Source organism: Entelurus aequoreus, linkage group LG22 (genome assembly GCF_033978785.1).
Source record: "Entelurus aequoreus isolate RoL-2023_Sb linkage group LG22, RoL_Eaeq_v1.1, whole genome shotgun sequence".
In the NCBI taxonomy this organism is placed as follows: Eukaryota; Metazoa; Chordata; class Actinopteri; order Syngnathiformes; family Syngnathidae; genus Entelurus; species Entelurus aequoreus.
This window is the reverse complement of record NC_084752.1, coordinates 25472030-25493434: the sequence shown is the minus strand read 5'-3', so window position 1 is coordinate 25493434 and position 21405 is coordinate 25472030. Positions and strand designations below refer to the sequence as shown.

At 38.6% G+C, this 21405-nt stretch overlaps 1 protein-coding gene across 4 annotated transcripts in view; it reads left to right on the top strand.

Annotated features, from left to right (window-relative positions):
• Positions 1 to 21405, top strand: part of LOC133639184 (gamma-adducin-like) — a 225128-nt gene that overhangs the window by 45576 nt on the left and 158147 nt on the right. For all 4 annotated transcript variants that reach the window (XM_062032278.1, XM_062032277.1, XM_062032279.1 and 1 more), the window contains 2 exons: positions 8841 to 8884; positions 8945 to 9140. The gene's annotated coding sequence lies outside the window, so the exon portion shown is untranslated. The remainder of the gene's footprint in view (positions 1 to 8840; positions 8885 to 8944; positions 9141 to 21405) is intronic.

The window sequence follows — 21405 nt, the reverse complement described above, 5'->3', positions numbered from 1 at the left end:
AAATTCTGAAACTCAAATCAAAAAATAAAATTAAGGCTGTTTTTAGATTTTTATTATATAAACCCCGTTTCCATATGAGTTGGGAAATTGTGTTAGATGTAAATATAAACGGAATACAATGATTTGCAAATCCTTTTCAACCCATATTCAATTGAATGCACTACAAAGACAAGATATTTGATCTTCAAACTCATAAACTTTATTTTTTTTTGGCAAATAATAATTAACTTAGAATTTCATGGCTGCAACATGTGCCAAAGTAGTTGGGAAAGGGCATGTTCACCACTGTGTTACATGGCCTTTCCTTTTAACAACACTCAGTAAAGGTTTGGGAACTGAGGAGACACATTTTTTAAGCTTCTCAGGTGGAATTATTTCCAATTCTTGCTTGATGTACAGCTTAAGTTGTTCAACAGTCCGGGGGTCTCCATTGTGGTATTTTAGGCTTCATAATGCGCCACACATTCTCAATGGGAGACAGGTCTGGACTACAGGCAGGCCAGTCTAGTACCCGCACTCTTTTACTATGAAGCCACGTTGATGTAACACGTGGTTTGGCATTGTCTTGCTGAAATAAGCAGGGGCGTCCATGGTAACGTTGCTTGGATGGCAACATATGTTGCTCCAAAACCTGCATGTACCTTTCAGCATTAATGGTGCCTTCACAGATGTGTAAGTTACCCATGTCTTGGGCACTAATACACCTCCATACCATCACAGATGCTGGTTTTTCAACTTTGCGCCTAGAACAATCCGGATGGTTCTTTTCCTCTTTGGTCCGGAGGACACGACGTCCACAGTTTCCAAAAACAATTTGAAATGTGGACTCGTCAGACCACAGAACACTTTTCCAGTTTGTATCAGTCCATCTTAGATGAGCTCAGGCTCAGCAAAGCCGACGGCATTTCTGGGTGTTGTTGATAAACGGTTTTCGCCTTGCATAGGAGAGTTTTAACTTGCACTTACAGATGTAACGACCAACTGTAGTTACTGACAGTAGGTTTCTGAAGTGTTCCTGAGCCCATGTGGTGATATCCTTTACACACTGATGTCGCTTGTTGATGCAGTACAGCCTGAGGGATCAAAGGTCACGGGCTTAGCTGCTTACGTGCAGTGATTTCTCCAGATTCTCTGAACCCTTTGATGATATTACGGACCGTAGATGGTGAAATCCCTAAATTCCTTGCAATAGCTGGTTGAGAAAGGTTTTTCTTAAACTGTTCAACAATTTGCTCACGCATTTGTTGACAAAGTGGTGACCCTCGCCCCATCCTTGTTTGTGAATGACTGAGCATTTCATGGAATCTACTTTTATACCCAATCATGGCACCCACCTGTTCCCAATTTGCCTGTTCACATTTGGGATGTTCCAAATAAGTGTTTGATGAGCATTCCTCAACTTTATTGCCACCTTACCCAACTTCTTTGTCACGTGTTGCTGGCATCAAATTCTAAAGTTAATGATTATTTGCAAAAAAAAAAGGTTTATCAGTTTGAACATCAAATATGTTGTCTTTGTAGCATATTCAACTGAATATGGGTTGAAATTTATTTGCAAATCATTGTATTCCGTTTATATTTACATCTAACATAATTTCCCAACTCATATGGAAACGGGGTTTGTATATGGCAGATTTTAAAACAAAAAGGGGTTGATTTTCATTCAAATATTGCCATAAAATTGGATTTTGTGCTGTTTTCCTTTTTATGGATTTTTATTTTTCCAGATAAACACAAATTGAAAAAAAAAGTGCAAAAATATGCGTGTTTATATGTGGGATGACAAATTGAACCGGAAGCAGTATTTCAGCCTTTCCTTTGCGTTTAGCATGTTTTTAGCATAACGGTAACATCTTTGTTCAGCAGGAGTCCTAAAAAACAAGTTTCGGACCATTTTTTCTATTTTCATATCTGAAACAAAAGTTGGACAACAATTTAATGACACTTTTTTATATATAGGAATTAATAGGACTCCTGCTGAACAAAGATGACACATCAATGTGGAATGGGCTCCCAACAGGTATAAAAGAAAGGGCATCTCTATCGTCCTTCAAAACCGCAATAAAAGTTCACCTCCAGGCAGCTACAACCCTAAACTAACACCCTCCCCGGATTGCTAATAATCAAATGTAAACAATCAAATGCAGATACTTTTTCTTATGCCTTCTGATCTCTCTCTCTCTCTCTCTCTCTCTCTCTGTCTGTCTGTCTCTCTCTCTCTCTCTCTCTCTCTCTCTCTCTCTCTCTCTCTCTCTCTCTCTCTCTCTCTCTCTCTCTCTCTCTCTCTGTCCACTACTTGCTGTCCATATCCAACCCCCCCCCCCCCTCCGCACCCCCGATTGTAAATAATGTAAATAATTCAATGTGATTATCTTGTGTGATGACTGTATTATGATGATAGTATATATCTGATAGTATATATATGTATCATGAATCAATTAAAGTGGACCCCGACTTAAACAAGTTGAAAAAACTTATTCGGGTGTACGGAATATGTACTTCACTGTGCAACCTACTAATATAAGTCTCAATCAATCAATCAAAAATGTTACCGTTGTGCTAAAAACATGCTAAACGCAAAGGAAAGGCTAAACTACTGCTTCCGGTTGAATTTGTCATCACACAGATAACCACACATTTTTGAAAATGTTTTTGCGTTTATCTGGAAAAATTCTAATCCATAAAAGCAAAACAGCACAAAAATCCAATTTTATGGCTATATTTTAATGAAAATCAGCCCTTTTTTGTTTGCTTTAAAATCTGCCATACATAATAAAAATCGAAAAACCTAATTTTATTTCAGAATCGGAAATAGAATGAACGGAAGGTACACGGACCTAACCGGATGTAGACCGGGAAAAGGTTGACTTTTATTGCCTGGTGGCATTGACATTGCAGCCATGTTTGATCGATTTAGTATATGCTCAGAGCTGATCACCAAGAAGGACCTGAAATTCATCACGATCATTGATCACAATCATATAATTGCTTAGTCCTACTATATAGTACCAACAGAATTTGGTTGTACCAAATTTGGTTCCCTTCCCCAGCTGTACCGTTTTTTCCTGTTTAATACCCCTCAGAAATTATCTCAAAATGTGATCACACTACCATTTATTGGGAAGCTCACTTAACTGACATATGCGCATACTTGCCAACCCTCCCGTTTTTAGCGGGAGAATCCCGGTATTCAGCGCCTCCCCCGACAACCTCCCGGCAGAGATTTTCTCCCGACAAACTCCCGGTATTCAGCCGGAGCTGGAGGCCACGCCCCCTCCAGCTCAATGCGGACCTGAGACTGAGTGGGGACAGCCTGTTCTCACGTCCGCTTTCCCACAATATAAACAGCTTGCCTAACGAATTCAAACGAATGGAAACAAGAATTTCAGTTCATCCAGGACAGTTCGAAGGGGAAGGTGTATGTTGCCTGTAAATATGTAGAACAGACTTCTCCATTGAACACGGTGGCCGAAATGATATACTCTTCATGAACGGAGAAGTTAAACAGGACAATACTGCATCTAATGGACAGCCACCGGAACACTGAAATTCAAGTATTTCTTTTATGTAAATAAAATAAATAAATATATATATATATAGCTAGAATTCACTGAAAGTCAATTATTTCATACATATATATATATATATATATATATATATATATATATATATATATATATATATATATATATATATATATATATATATAAAATATATATGAAATACTCGAGTTGGTGAATTCTAGCTGTAAATAACCACGCCCCCAACCATGCCCCCGCCCCCAACCCCCCCACCCCCCACCTCCCGATATTGGAGGTCTCAAGGTTGGCAAGTATGCATATGCGTGTGGATACATTTTTATTTGTTTGTATAGTGTATTAGTTAATAGTCCTCTGCTTTGTTTAGTCCGTCAAAATTGTCTTTTGTTCTACCTGATTATTGAATGCCTATTTTACTTTCAGTATAGCAGTGTCTTGTTTTACTTACCCAGTATTATTTTCTTCTGTTGTATTCCCATTTTGGCGTTATCTGGTTGCAAAGTGCAGCAATCCTCCAATCTCACTTATGTAGGGCTGCAGCTATCGATTATTTTAGTAATCGAGTAATTTATCGATTAGTTTGTTCGACTAATAGAGTGATTCAATAGAACACACTTTATATCCTAAATGCATGTTGTAGGGAAAATAGTTGAAATACATACATATTTATCTGCTTGCCATAACTTTCATTCTTTTTTTCTATTAAATGTATGTCATCAACATTAAAAATGCACTTTCAACATGCGTGTGCATTAGGGATGTAACGATAAACGGTAAAATGATTAACTTTCCAAGGTTTGTATTACCGTTTTGAATCATTATAAAACTGTGATTGATAACACTTTGATGAACTCACGGACCGGTGACACAGCTCATTTACTGGTTAAGCAAGCTTGTGCTACAGGGAAAGCGTCCGGTGTGAGTGCGGACTCTGCACACCTCAGGAAATATGAGAAGCTATTTGAAGCCATCAGAGCTTAACATTCATTATTGAGGTATTTACAAGTTTGAAAGTTAAATCGTCAGTTAACTTTCAGAGAAACGACATTTTCCAAACTGATATAAAAATATCCACTGGAGAGGACACACAACTACGTTTTTTATATACACTACCGTTCAAAAGTTTGGGGTCACCCAAACAATTTTGTGGAATATCCTTCATTTCTAAGAACAAGAATAGACTCACGTTTCAGATGAAAGTTATCTTTTTCTGGCCATTTTGAGCGTTTAATTGACCCCACAAATGTGATGCTCCAGAAACTCAATCTGCTCAAAGGAAGGTCAGTTTTGTAGCTTCTGTAACGAGCTAAACTGTTTTCAGATGTGTGAACATGATTGCACAATCATCAATTCGCCTTCTGAGCCAATGAGCAAACACATTGTACCATTAGAACACTGGAGTGATAGTTGCTGGAAATGGGCCTCTATACACCTATGTAGATACTGCACCAAAAACCAGACATTTGCAGCTAGAATAGACATTTACCACATTAGCAATGTACAGAGTGTACGTCTTTAAAGTTAAGACTAGTTTAAAGTTATCTTCATTGAAAAATAAGGACATTTTATGTGACCCCAAACTTTTGAACGGTAGTGTATATATATATATTAGGTTGTACTGTATACCGGTATTATTATAGTACCGCGATACTAATGAATCATATTCGGTACTATATTGCCTCTGAAAAGTACCGGTCCGCCACATGCTTCACTACACACCGTAGCTCACCGGCGTCACAATGTAAACAAACGCCAATGGTGGATCTACACCTGACATCCACTGTACAAGATACCAAGTAGAGTAGCGTATCTAGTCGATACTACTATGATTACGTTGATATTTTTTGCCATCACAACATCTTCTTTCGTTTAAAAAAAAAATGATATTATGTTTATAAACTCAGGAAATATGTCCCTGGACACCAATGTACGATCCTGTAACTACTTGGTATCGGATCGATACCCAAATTTGTGGTATCATCCAAAACTAATGTAAAGTATCCAAAGAACAGAAGAATAAGTGATTATTACATTTTAACAGAAGTGTAGATAGAAGATGTTAAAAGAGAAAGTAAGCAGATATTAACAGTAAATGAACAAGTAGATTAATAATACATTTTTTCTACTACCTGTCCTTAATAATGTTGACAAAATAATAGAATGATAAATGACACAATATGTTACTGCATCTGTCAGCAGACTAAATTAGGAGCCTTTGTTTGTTTACTTACTAATAAAAGACAAGTTGTCTAGTATGTTCACTATTTTATTTAAGGACAAACTTGCAATAAGAAACACATGTTTAAAGGCCTACTGAAACCCACTACTACCGACTGCTAGTCTGGTAGTTTATATATCAATGATGAAATCTTAACATTGCAACACATGCCAATACGGCCGGGTTAACTTATAAAGTGCAATTTTAAATTTCCCGCCACACTTCCGGTTAAAAACGTTTTATTATGCTGACGTATGCGTGTGACGTCACGAGGGCAAGGGAAGTATTCGGAGCCCGGAGAATCCTATACAACAAGCTCTGTTTTAATTTCATAATTCTACAGTATTCTGGACATCTGTGTTGGTGAATCTTTTGCAATTTGTTTAATGAACAATGGAGGCTGCAAAGAAGAACGTTGTAGGTGGGATCGGTGTATTAGCGGCTGGCTGTAGCAACACAACAAGGACTACTTACTTGGATAGCAGATGCCTAGCCGATGCTAGCCGCCAAACCCACGGATGAAGTCCTTCGTCGCGCCGTCGATCACTGGAACGCAGGTGAGCACGGCTGTTGATGAGCAGACGAGGGCTGGCTGGCGTAGGTGGAGCGCTAATGTTTTTATCATAGCTCTGTGAGGTCCGGTTGCTAAGTTGCTAAGTTAGCCATAGCGTCGTTAGCAACAGCATTGTTAAGCTTTACCAGGCCGAGAATTATTAACCGTGTAGTTACATGTACATGGTTTAATAGTATTGTTGATCTTCTGTCTATCCTTCCAGTCAGGGATTTATGTATTTTGTTTCTATCTGCATTTGAGAACGATGCTATCACGTTAGCTCGGTAGCTAAGTGTGTCACCGATGTATTGTCATGGAGATAAAAGTCACTGTGAATGTCCACTTCGCGTGCTCGACTCTCATTTTCAATAGGATATAGTATTCGAGGTGGTTTAAAATACAAATCCGTGATCCACAATAGAAAAAGGAGAGAGTGTGGAATCCAATGAGCCAGCTTGTACCTAAGTTACGGTCAGAGCGAAAAAAGATACGTCCTGCACTGCCTCTAGTTCTTCACTCTAACGTTCCTCATCCACAAATCTTTCATCCTCGCTCAAATTAATGGGGTAATCGTCGCTATGTCGCTCCGAATCTCTCTCGCTCCATTGTAAACAAAGGAAAATTGTGAGGAATATTACCTCCTGTGACGTCACGCTACTTCCGGTACAGGCAAGGCTTTTTTTATCAGCGAGCAAAAGTTGCGAACTTTATCGTCGATTTTCTCTACTAAATCCTTTCAGCAAAAATATGGCAATATCGCGAAATGATCAAGTATGACACATAGAATGGATCTGCTATTCCCGTTTAAATTAAAAAAAATCATTTCAGTAGGCCTTTAATGTACCCTAAGATTTTTTGTCAAAGCATTTTTTTGTGGCCCCCTTTATTTAGAAAAGTATCAAAGTATAGAAATAATTTTGTTACGGGTTCCGGTGCCAAAATATTGGTATCGGGACAACACTAGTTTGTAGTAATAAATACGATTAGAACATTTTAGAATTATGTTTGTGTTCAATTACAGTAAGTGTGTTCATTCTAAACTGCCACTTCATTTTACACACTAGCACTTTTACCAAGTCTTTTTTTGAGGGTTGGGGGGACAATTCCACAATAATATCGTACCGTGGCCTTATTACAGTGAAAATATTGTACTGTGAAACTTTTATTTTGTTACATTAAAGTTCTGGGCCTTAAAGCAGTCTGGATTTTATACAATGTTTATAATAGTTACACTTAGTGTTGTCCCGATACCAATATTTTGGTACTGGTACCAACATTTTTTGGGTACTTTTCGATACTTTTCTAAATAAAGGGGACCACAAAAAATGGCATTATAGGCTTTATTTTAACAAAAAATCTTACGGTCCATTAAACATGTTTCTTATTGCAAGTGTGTCCTTAAATAAAATAGTGAACGTACTAGACAACTTGTCTTTTATTAGTAAGTAAACAAACAAAGGCTACTAATTTAGTCTGCTGACATATTCAGTAACATATTGTGTCATTTTCCATTCTGTTATTTTGTCAAAATTATTAAGGCGGTAGAAAGTGAATTATTAATCTACTTGTTCATTTACTGTTAATATCTGCTTACTTTCTCTTTTAACATGTTCTATCTACACTTCTGTTAAAATGTAATAATCACTTATTCTTCTGTTGTTTGATACTTTACGTTAGTTTTCAATGATACCACAAATGTGGGTATCAATCCGATACCAAATCGTTACAGGATCATACATTGGTCATATTCAAAGTTTTCATGTGTCCAGGGACATATTTCCTGAGTTTATAAACATAAAATAAAAAACGAAATAAGATGTTGTGATGCCAAAAAATATCGACATAATCATAGTAGTATCGACTAGATACGTGCCTGCACTTGGTATCATTACAGTGGATGTTAGGTGTAGATCCACCAATGGCATTTGTTTACATTTTGACACCGGTGAGCTTTCGGTGTGTAGTGAAGCATGTTTAGCTATTCCTCGTCCTGCAGGGATGATACTTGTAAGAAACTTACTTTATTTGTCGCCATGGAGGCGAGGATTAGTGATTTAGAAGTAGCTAAAACACTGCCGACTGAGGCTGGACTTTAGCCGCTAGCTAACTAGCTAGCCTCTTCCGGAGGGCGTTTCAGTGTTATAACTTCACCTTTATCGTTAGTTTTTAAGCCAAAATGCGTCCGTTCTCCCTTTTCTGTCTACACACTGTGTCTGCTTGTAAGTACTCCGTGATTGTGCGCCGCTGAACATGCTCGTCTCCTCGTAAACCAGGAATGTCACGACATGACGACGACGGGTGTGCGGGGGGGGAGCGGACCGGTATTTTTTAGAGGCGGTATAGTACCGAGTATGATTCATTAGTATCGCGGTACTATACTAATACCGGTATACCGTATAACCCTAGTTACACTCATTAAACGATTCGCCCATGAATGAATCAATTAATTGTTGCAGCCCTACTTGTGTGTACAGGATAGGGACATTGAACAATGTTTTCCCCTAACCCCTTTTCCTCTCGTCCCCCACAGGGAAGTCACAACATGCAGGCTCGTCTTCTGCCGCTCTGCAGCAGGTAAGCTGTGCCTTTAGCTCCGCACACTACCAGATAAAACAGATCAATTTTCTTTTTCAGGGGAAGCCAGAGAGTGAGAGAGGGGCTGATAGGAGGAGCATGAAAGAAGGAGGGCACTAGTTTCGAAAGTGTTCTTGAGAGAGAGAGCAAGAGGAGCAGTGTTGGCACTGGACTCACTGCACTGCAGGTGGATCACATCCGTCTGCTCCAAGAAGGTTCTAAGGCAGCCGGTACAAGATTTCCTAAAGCAAACAAGGTTTGTTGCTCTTTTTGCTTCTCCACAATAGTAGCAGCTGATAGTTGCCTGGTTGTGTCGTGCACATAATGAACGCAGTGTTCGCCACCACCAAGGCTGTTATCTCACTGCTTATTGATTCTGTGCACTTGTGACATTTCCCAGAGCCGCCAGTGCCAGGGAACTGTGCACCACTTGCATGACTTTAAAATCTACATTTTATTTTCTAAAACTGGGGGAGTCGTTAGAAACGTCCAAACTAAAGAGAGGGTGGACATTCCGGTGTGGCTGCCTGAAGGGTCCAGCATGGTAAATGAAATAGCTGAGGCCCTTCTTCCCTCCCTTTTTAGAGCCCTCTTTGACTACAGAGAAGAATAGAATGAGGAGATGTGAATGGGCCCAAGATGGCTTTTTGTGTGCACAAGAGAGGTGCTGCCCTCTCAAGTGTCAGCATGCTTAGTGGGTGGAAGGTGTTCAGATTAAGGGCTAGCTTTGTCTATCTGGGCCCCATTGATAAGAGATAAAATAATACTTGTGCTTAGTTACTCCCTTCATATGACGCGAGTGTCAAAAGTTCAGGATTTTTTTTTAGGTTTCCCTCCCGCAACCCCCAAGGATAAAGTGATACGCACAAGTGTTTTTGTCAGTGCATTTGTCTGTTAATCATCCAGTCAGGAGTGATAAGGCTGCTTCTTCCTATAGGGCCCGAAGGTGTGACATGGAAACACAATGCATTGTGGTTCTTGCTGACCACGTTCTAAAGTTGTTCTTTTCTTTAACAAGTTCAAAACATGACGCAGACGTTGGACATAATTAACTGCCACCATAATAATAATAATAATATATTTAATTTGCAATGCACTTTTCATCACAAAAGATCTCAAAGGGCTGCAAAGTTTAAAAGTTAAAAATAGGGTGGAGGAGACAAAACATATACTCAATTTAAAAAAAAAAAAAAAAAAAGACAAGGCTAAAAATCACATTAGTAATTAGCAATGGTTGTCAGGATCGCTTCTGCGGGAAAAAAGGGTAACACTTTAATATGGGGAACATATTCTAAGTAACAAAGACTTAATTTAGAGTTATATGGACACTAGGGGAACATATAAGGGTTAGGGTTACTAATAAGCAATAATTCTGAGGTTATTGAGGGAAGACTCTTAGTTAATGGCTTACTGGTTGTATAATAAGGCCATGCAGAATAAGGCATTAATAAGTACTTAATAATGACTAATTAAGAGCCAATATATTACTAATTTGCATGTTAATAAGCAACTAATTAATGGTGAATACCGTATTTCCTTGAATTGCCACCGGGTATATAGTATGCGCAAGCCTCGATTTACCGCAGGGTCAAACTCGTTTCGCAAAATAATTAGCGCATGCCTAGAATTACCGCAGGGTAAGTCACGTACCTACTACGTTTTTAGCGTTACCCGGCAGTTCGCGGTATTGCAAATGTTCGTTCAGCGTATTTTTTGCACTGGTATACAGTACAAAACGAGTGACACGTCACGAGTTACACGTCACCTTTCAAGGCATCATTTTCAAAATGGAGGAGGCTAATTTCAATAATTTAAAATCGGGTGGAGGAGCGTATCTAGTCAATACTACTATGATTACGTCGATATTTTTTGGCATCACAGCATCTTCTTTTTTTTTTTTTTAAATGTATATTATATTTATAAACTCAGGAAATATGTCCCTGGACACATGAGGACTTTGAATATGACCAATGTATGATCCTGTAACTACTTGGTATCGGATTGATACCCAAATTTGTGGTATCATCCTCAACTAATGTAAAGTATCAAACAACAGAAGAATAAGTGATTATTACATTTTAACAGAAGTGTAGATAGAACATGTTAAAAGAGAAAGTAAGCAGATATTAACAGTAAATGAACAAGTAGACTAATAATTCATTTTCTACCACTTGTCCTTTATAATTTTGACAATATAATAGAATGGAAAATGACACAATATGTTACTGCATATGTCAGCAGACTAATTAGGATCCTTTGTTTGTTTACTTACTAATAAAAGACAAGTTGTCTTGTATGTTCACTATTTTATCTAAGGACAAACTTGCAATAAGAAACATATGTTTAATGTACCGTAAGACTTTTTGTTAAAATAAAGCCAATCATGCAATTTTTTGTGCTCCCTTTTAATTCGAAAAGTATCAAAGTAACGAAAAATATCGAAATAATTTTGGTAACGGTACCAAAATATTGGTATCGGGACAACACTAGTTGGATGTTAGCTAAGCTAAGCTATCTGTGGGTTACGAACAATGAACAGTATTAGAAAAAAAGGGGATACCTCTATTCATAGATCAATAACTGAGAAGACTTTAAATATTTCCCACATTAATGCAGAGTGTATTTCAATCTTGAAATATATTAACTTTGAAACAAATTCCTCCAGGAGACACCACACAAGTGACAAGTCCTTTTGACTCACTCTTTAAGGACGACAGTCTTTTCTTTCTGATGTGAAAAATCCGAGGTCTTGCACACACCCAAAGTAGGTTTGTCCGTGAACCTTTACCGACTTGGCGTTCCGAAATGTTTGGCCTGTTCAAAAACTAATTCCGTTAACGATCGAGATACAGGACACGTTTAGCAGCTTGCTCAAATCTCGTCAATTGGACGTTCTCCACCAATGTTACTTATTTTTTAACGTGGCAAGCCTTTAGAACAGGGTTTAGTTTGTTTCTGTTCAGTCTGATGATTTTTTTGTCTTTCTTTCGTTGCTGTCTCTCACAATACCTCCCGCTGGTTGATTACAGCCATATAAACAAAAACTTTGTCCAGTAATAATAGATACCCAGCCCCTACAATGCATTGCGAAATCACATGCCCTTTTCGAGCCCTATTTCAGGCTGTTTCTATGTGTTAGTTTAAAAGGCACACATTTGGTAAATGCTTTGCACAACCCAGTAATTTTATGATAAATGATAAATGATAAATGGGTTATACTTGTATAGCGCTTTTCTACCTTCAAGGTACTCAAAGCGCTTTGACAGTATTTCCACATTCACCCATTCACACACACATTCACACACTGATGGCGGGAGCTGCCATGCAAGGCGCTAACCAGCAGCCATCAGGAGCAAGGGTGAAGTGTCTTGCCCAAGGACACAACGGACGTGACTAGGATGCTAGAAGGTGGGGATTGAACCCCAGTAACCAGCAACCCTCCGATTGCTGGCACGGCCACTCTACCAACTTCGCCACTGTGATGCTTTCTCTTACCTTCCTCTGGAAGCCATGGCATGGAACCTGGCTCAGATATATGCCTACCACTTCAGTTGTATACATTATTGCTCCAAAAAATGTTGTGTTTCCAGTGCATTTTGGCAGCCAAGTGTTAATGTTTTGCGACAATGTTGGCATCAATGTTCTGTAACCTCATGCAGTCACCTACATGCCATAAAACATGAGTAGCCAGTGACACCAGCCATATTTTTTTCCTCATGCCACCTGCGTTAGTCATTTTACCTTCTTATATTACTTAAGAATGAAATATTCATAATGGGCTAATTATATGCAGAGTATTTTGAGTTCTACTAGTGATGACCATTGACCTCTTCCACCCTAAGGCTTACACAAGTGCTGTAATACAGTCGAGACCACTGCAGTGTTTATTTCATTAAAGCAGGACTCTGTGTCCAGTTTTTGATTAAAATAAGAGCTCTGGTAGGTTACCTAGGGTCTAAGGCGGCAGCTATCAATTATTTTAGTAATTGATTAATTTGTTGGATTAATCGACTACTCGAATACAATATTTTGTAATCTTAATACGTTTATCTATTCAAATGTGTGCTATTTTCAAATTCTTAGTTACATGTCAAATACATTTTTAAAAATAACACCTCTACTTGCTGACATATTTTCAAAAGACGGGGAGTACTCAGAATGGAACATCGAGACTATTGACAAAAGTTGGCAATCCAGAGTTCTTACTTTACCATGAATTGATTAACGTGGACCCCGACTTAAACAAGTTGAAAAACTTATTCGGGTGTTACCATTTAGTGGTCAATTGTACGGAATATGTACTGTACTGTGCAATCTACTAATGAAAGTCTCAATCAATCAATCAAAACCAAGCGTGGATGGTTTTGGTCCTAAGGAGCAAACTGATACACTGGGATACGGCAAAAACTTCAATGTCATCTGTGCATCACTTTGTCAAAGTTGTACCCAGATTATTTTTGCAAAGTTGGTCTTGACCACAGTAAATAATCTATACAAATATTTGAGCTTCTTGTGTTAAAAATACATTATTTCTGACCTACAAATATATTTAGTAACTCTTTTTTGCACCATTTGCTGGACTAACAAGTGGAGGAAAATAAATGCATAGTTTCGGTAATTTTGGATCTACTACAAGCTTTCAGTTGAATTTAATGTATTTAGGCTGGTCCCACAGAGGGGATTACTTGTAGGCTTTGACAAGAAAACTAAACACCTCTTTGCTTTCATGCAGATGCACACACGGGTCCACTCTAATTGTGATAAAATTTCTATATAAGTTTCAATAATATATCTGTTTCTTTTTTCTTTTTTTTACAGTCAAGCTCATTTTATTTTGTAAACCATTTTCCTTTCTTCTTAGTTTACATTAATTTACACACTGCAAAAAGTCAGTGTTCAAAAACAAGAAAAAAAATATACAAAAATTTGGGGTATTTTATTTGAACTAAGCAAATTTATCTGCCAATAGAACCAGAAAATTCAACTTGTCAAGACTTTCCAAAACAAGTAAAATTAGCTAACCTCAATGAAACCAAAAATACCTTTAAAATAAGTATAATCTCACTAATAACAAGTGCACTTTTCTTGGTAGAAAAAAATTAGACATTTTTGCTCAATATGTTGAAAAATATTCTTAAATTCAGTAAATGCTAGTGCCATTAACTTGACATAATGCGCTCGGCATCATGATTTTTTTTTTCATGCTTGAAGTAAGAAATTATTACTTTAAAAAAGTAGTTTTATACTTGTGAGTGTTAATGACACAGCTTTGCATCAGTTGATATTATAGTTTCAAGCATGTTTTACTCAATATTGGTCATAACATCTCTGCAACAAGCTTATATCTTACTAAGATAATTTAGGACAAAAAACCTTAAAACAAGTAAAACACGAACATAAAATCTGCTTAGTGAGAAAAATTATCTTATCAGACAGAAAATAAGCAAATATCACCCTTATTTGAGATATTTAATCTTACTTAGATTTCAGTTTTTGCAGTGCAATTTCAGGGAAATACTCTTTATTGTTATGAGCTGTCCTCAAATTACACAATTAGAATGTGTGCAATGTCTAAAGACCAATTTAAATGTCCTAATTATACAAAAGAGTGGTCATCTTCATCCAGAGCCCTGACACAACCTTTAATATGGTAAACTCCAGCTTGTCTGTTAAAACCAAACCAACTGGGGTCTCAATTATTTTAATATAAACCCATGGTCAAGTCTGAGTTCATAGGAAGGCTACGCTCAACTGGTCCTCACAGAGTGGCTGGTTGTGATTTTAGTTAAGAAGTTATGTACTGCATACCTTATGTAAGTAGCAGACAGTGTCAACCAAAAAGATCTTTGTTAGATGCTGTGTCCACCTTTATGTGTCATTTTCCCCTAGAAAACTGCAACAGGGACTGTACCAATTGTTGCAAATGCAGATCTTGAGTTGTCAACTTTGAATTGGTTTAAATTAACTGGCTTGCTAGTGCGGTTGGTTTGGCTGAGTGTGAAGTCTGTCATCCGCATCCTGGTATGCAAACAAGTGATCTAAGACTCCCTGAAGAGATGGTCTCAGGTCTGTGATCTATACCAAAACATGATTCAAACTGCATCAAGTGCTTCGGTTCACACTAGAGTACCGAACTACATGTCTGGACACAGCTTTATATCAGTAGAGTGGAAATACAAGTTGACTTTGTATGCTTATTTATGTTTTATTGTATCCATTAAAGTGACTTTATTTGTACCCGAAAGTAGATTTGTTTTGCAGTGTGAAATACAGGAGAATGGCATATGCATTTATATTAAAATAAACAAAAATATTAACACGAAACAGATCACAGCATGACAAACATGACAAAGTACTCAAAAGGCTGCCTGGCACCAGGACCAGGAAAAGAAAAAGTCACATGAACAATAAAAAGAGGCAGAATAAAAGTTAGTAATGGACAGTAAGACAAAACTACTTCCGTATTTTTCGGAGTATAAGTCGCTCCGGAGTATAAGTCGCACCGGCCGAAAATGCATAATAAAGAAGAAGAAAAAACATATATAAGTCGCACTGGAGTATAAGTCACATTTTTTGGGGGATTTTATTTTATAAAACCCAACACCAACATCACTTTTGAAAGGCAATTTAAAATAAATAAAGAATAGTGAACAACAGGCTAAATAAGTGTACGTTATATGATGCATAAATAACCAACTGAGCATATACATATAGAACATGCTATACGTTTACCAAACAATTTGTCACTCCTAATCGCTAAATCCCATGAAATCTTATACGTCTAGTCTCTTACGTGAATGAGCTAAATAATATTATTTGATATTTTACTGTAATGTGTTAATAATTTCACACATAAGTCGCTCCTGAGTATAAGTCGCACCTATACTATGAAAAAAACTGCGACTTATAGTCCGAAAAATACGGTATGTATTAATAAGTAGATACAAATAAATAAATATGTGCAATATATGTACCCCGCCTTTCGCCCGAATGCAGCTGAGATAGGCTCCAACACCCCCCGTGACCCCGAAAGGGATAAGTGGTAGAAAATGGATGGATGTGCAGTATAGCTATAGTTTGTTTAAAAGAATAACTGCGGCCGGAACAAAGCTTTTCTTATACGGAGATGTCATGCATCTTGGGACCCTTAGCCTCCGACCAGACGGGAGGAGCTGGAACTCACCATAAAGAGGGTGGAAGATTTCTGCTGTAATTAAGTTGGCAATCTGCAGTACCTGCCCAGTGTACAGGGACTCTGAACTCACCTGAGGCCCACCAATAAGTCGACTTGACCACTTGATTATTTGGCCTAATCGGCTTCCCTCCTTCAGAGGCAAAACTGATTCAATAAAAGCCAGAGAAAAAAAAATCATCAAGGTTTTGTCAACATGAAGGAATGACAATTTCCTTTGACAGTGAAGACGCTGGTGACCTTTTGCATTTGCGTTTTGGATTTTTTTTGCTATAACCAAACCTTTTTTTTGAACAAATGCTATTTTCTGTCATTGTCTGTAATAATAGGAAAGTGGGCTGCAGACTCGATTAGTAAATGTGCAATAACAGTGACCACGTCAAGTCTGCACTGGGTGGTGCACATAAAGCAAGATGTGAGCCAATGAGAAAACGACTGTTGTTTTCTCTTTGTGTTGTCATTTCCTGTGCAGCTGGTCCAAATACAGAAAAAACATAATCATGAGATGAGGAAATCTAAACAGCATTTCACGCCAATGGGCTGGGTGTGCCCCTACAGTTGACACATGTGCAGTGAAATGAATCGTCTAAATTTCATAATGTGCAGCTAATGACAGTCGGCCGGAGAACAAAGGCACAGATGTGAAGCAGCTTTTGTGGTAATAACAGGTCCACAAAGAGGCCATTTACACATTTAATACTAATGCACACAAGGTGGATAAACAAGGTTTATGGATTTATTTGACCACATTTTTGAACATCAGAGATGCTGACAGTTTTGTCCGTCTGTTAATCCGTCTGGTTGGCTGTTGTACAAAAACTACTAAGCTGATTTTCATTCTAGGTAGTGTACAGTGGCGGGCCATCATAGTACATCCTAGACATAGTAAGAACCCAGCTGACTATTTGTCGAACACCCTCAAATAGTTTTCAGTATTTGTGTTTTTGGATTCCAAAGATTTATTGTGCTGCCATGAACCAGCTAAGGTCACACAGGTTCCACTTGACATTCTGTAGGTCGTGGCTTCCATTAAATAAACTCTTAACATCCACTATATTGCCAAAAGTATTTGGCCACCAGCCTTGACTCACATTTGAACTTGAAGTGCCATCCCATTCCTAACCCAGCGCTCCCTAGAGTTCAATATGATGTTGGTCCACCTTTTGCAACTATTGCAGCTTCAACTCTTCTGGGAAGGCTGTCCACAAGGTTGCGGAGTGTGTTTATAGGAATTTTCCACCATTCTTCCAAAAGCGCATTGGTGAGGTCACACACTGATGTTGGTGGAGAAGGCCTGGCTCTCAGTCTCCGTTGTAATTCATCCCAAAGGTGTTCTATCGGGTTCAGGTCAGGACTCTGTGCAGGTCAGTCAAGTTCATCCACACCAGACTCTGTCATCCATGTCTTTATGGACCTTGCTTTGTGCACTGGTACACAGTCATGTTGGAAGAGGAAGGGGCCCACTCCAAACTGTTCCCACAAGGTTGGGAGCATGGAATTGTCCAAAATGTTTTGGTATCCTGGAGCATTCAAAGTTCCTTTCACTGTAACTAAGGGGCCTAGCCGAACTCCTGAAAAACAACCCCACGCCATAATTCCTCCTCCACCAAATTTCACACTCGGCACAATGCAGTCCCAAATGAAGCGTTCTCCTGGCAACCTCCAAACCAGACTCGTCCATCAGATTGCCAGATGGAAAAGCGTGATTCCTCACTCCAGAGAAGGCGTCTCCACTGCTCTGGAGTCCAGTAGCGACGTGCTTTACACCACTGCATCCCACGCTTTGCATTGAACTTGGTGATGTATGGCTTAGATTCAGCTGCTCGGCCATGGAAACCCATTCCATGAAGATTTCTGCGTACTGTACGTGGGCTAATTGGAAGGTCACATGAAGTTTGGAGCTCTGTAGCAACTGAATGTGCAGAAAGTCGGTGACCTCTTTGCATCCGCTGACCCCTCTCTGTCAGTTTACGTGGCCTACCACTTCGTGGCTGAGTTGCTGTTGTTCCCAAACGCTTCCATTTTCCTATAATAAAGCCGACAGTTGATTTTGGAATATTTAGGAGCAAGGAAATTCCACGACTGGATTTGTTGCACAGGTGGCATCCTATGACAGTTCCACGCTGGAAATCACTGAGCTCCTGAGAACGACCCATTCTTTCACAAATGTTTGTAGAAACAGTCTCCATGCCTAAGTGCTTGATTGTATACACCTGTAATTCTGATCATTTGGATTGGTAGCTAAATACTTTTGGCAATATAGTGTATGTTGGAAGGTTTTCACACAAACAATAACTGCTTTTACTAATCACTGCAAACTGAAGGTCTCTTTCATTATCAATCAACAGACAATTTACGGCAATTATTAATTGGAAGAGGTTTGTCAGGTTGTGTTGGTGACGAACCCCAAGATGCAGAGATGACAATAGGCATTGAGCGGGAAAACATTATTTAATGTCCAAAAATATAAAGAAAAAACACAAACCAGAAACTAGGAACAGGAAACAGGATGCCAGGGAAACAGGAACTGGAAGACGAGGAACAAAAAGACAGCAAGTTACAAACAGCTACAGAATATAGCTTACCGCTACCGCACCCAGCTACACTGACATCGACAAGTAGAAATGAAAATAATCCAGCACTGACTGGAGGGGAAGGCAGGTTTAAATAGCAGCTGGCTGATTGACACCAGGTGTGCCCAGGTGCCAATCAGCCGCAGCTGAGGGGAAGCAGCACTCAGGGAGACAATCAGGAAATAACCAAAATAAGAGCGCTGACAGGAAATGACAGAGGAAAAACCAAAAAATAACTAAACTGTCAGGGACAAGCCTGACAAGGTTGAGTTTATTTCTACTCTCCTCCATCTTCACATTGAATCAGAATTATCGAGACTTGCACCCATGGCCTTCTGACCAGTCAAAAGTGGTTACAGGAAACCGTGTTGTGTGAACTGTAGCTGATGTGCTAATAACAAACACCATTTGTGTTGTATTACTGTACGGTATCTGAAAAAATTTATATGTGATGACAGTGTAAAATGGCTGAAATAACTTCTGGTGAAAGCAGTTCGGGGCCTGGTAACTTAGTTCTAAACATATGGACAACAATGAGGTTACGACAAGCGTAATGACAGAGTAAACAAACATGAGTGTTGTACAGGTCAACCCAAAACATTTTTGGAAAGTAAATTATTGCATATCGTCGTGAGTTCAAACACGGCCGAGTCATACCAAAGACTATAAAAATGGGACCATTACCTCCCTGCTTGGCACTCAGCATCAAGGGTTGGAATTGGGGGTTAAATCACCAAATGATTCCCGAACGCGGCCAGTGCTGCTGCTCACTGCTCCCCTCACCTCCCAGGGGGTGAACATGGGGATGGGTCAAATGCAGAGGATAATTTTACCACACTTAGTGTGTGTGTGACTATCATTGGTACTTTAACTTTAATGTGTAACCACTTGAGACAAAAATGTGTTGATTCACGGTCTAAAAGTAACATGACTTATTTCACTCATTCTTCGAGCGGTTTCATGCATTTAAATAAATTAATAAAATCAAAAACTTGTGGCAATTTTTGACAGAAAAATTGCAGTTATGTTTTGTTTCTTAAAGTCTTGCAGTTTAACTTTTGGAAATAAATCCTATTAAATTTACTTGTATCCAACTATGTGACCCCAAGGTAAGTTCACAATGTGTGATAGTGGGTCGCCAGTTATAAATGTGTATACCAAAATGGTGTCTATTTATTTAACGAACAATCTTATATTTCCATATAGACTGTAAATTGGCCAGATTATAGCATAAATACTAAATCTACCCAATGGAAATGTATCTGTTGCAATAACTGTGCGTTGGCGTTATGTTTTTGTGCATTGACTTAAGGAAAAGATTACGTTTTTGCCACAATATGAGGGTTGCTAATGCAGTTTCTTACATATTTACTGTAAGTCCCAAGTAAAAGATTTTAGTAGGTAGTTGAAATAGCAAATGTTGCTGCACTAGATAACCCCGAATTGCTTCTATAAACGTTAAAGGGGAACTTGAATTTTTGTGAATTTTGCCTATCATTCACAATCCTTATGTGAGACGAGACAAATATGTTTTTATTTTTCCTTTTTTTAAAGCATTCTAACTCGTAAATAAACATTAGCAAAAGTCAGCAAACAATGGAACAACTGGCTTTGCTCTATTCCGCCTATAAAGCGCTCTAAGAAAACATCCAAACACCTCCATCATCGTTTTATATACATACTGTAAGTATTTATGTCATGTATTAACAGGCATCACAATAACATGTAATATTTACGTATTTTGCTCATTTTAAGCAGTCGTATTGTTTCCTCAGAATCATCACGTTTGCTTTTCCCCTTAACAACAAACATTATAGCATTGTGTATCAGTATTGCTAAGTGCTGAACAAGAAATATAAACGTCAACCAAAGTAAAAGAATCACTTACTGTACAATGTCTGCTTTCACCAGGATGTCGACTGATGGGACGTTCATATCTTTTCGTTTAGATGAAGAATCAATCACAATTTTTGTGTCTTTTTCGCTTTCTCTGGGTATAAGTTGGATATCAAAGTTGACCAACTTCTCGATTGAAGGCAACAACCTTCTACTATACAAGTGAGAGGCATGATTTGTAATCTAGAATTAACTTTCACCAACTCAGAGCCACACCACCGACATGGTTTCATGATATAAAACAAAGTGTGTATCACTCCAGTTAAAGTTTCTGTGAATGTGAGTCTTTTTTCAGTGTGTGAAACCCTACAGCCCAACTTTAGAGTGCTTACCAACCAACAGAAACACAACTTCTCTCTGGTGATCATACAATTGATTGTGTGTTTGTGCGCTGGATACAAAACTTGACATTCAGAAGTTTAGACTTCATTATTAGTTCACAGGTTTGTTCATGTGTGAGAGAAAACATTTTTTTTGCAGCTTACGACTTCAAAGCATTCATCTTGGCTTAGGTCCACCCCGCTCCTCATCAGTGCAATGATAGCGGCTTGCTCTGAGTCCATGGCTTGCCTCGTGCTGCCTGTGGTTTGGCAGGTAAATGGATTGGACTTATGGAAGTCATTAAAATTCCCCGGGAACACGCGGACACTTGTTTATTTTTTTCGCCCGAGCTGAGTGGCAAGTTGCCAGGATGCTGTACTGTCCTTCCTTCTTTGTCCTCAGATGAAACTGAAAGTGAACAAACAGATGGGGCAAGGATTGAAGACATATGGGTAAGGATGGAATTCAGTTGAGGTTGAATGATCGGTGAAAAAAGACACTCTCTACTGGATGATACACAATCATTCAAAAATTAATGG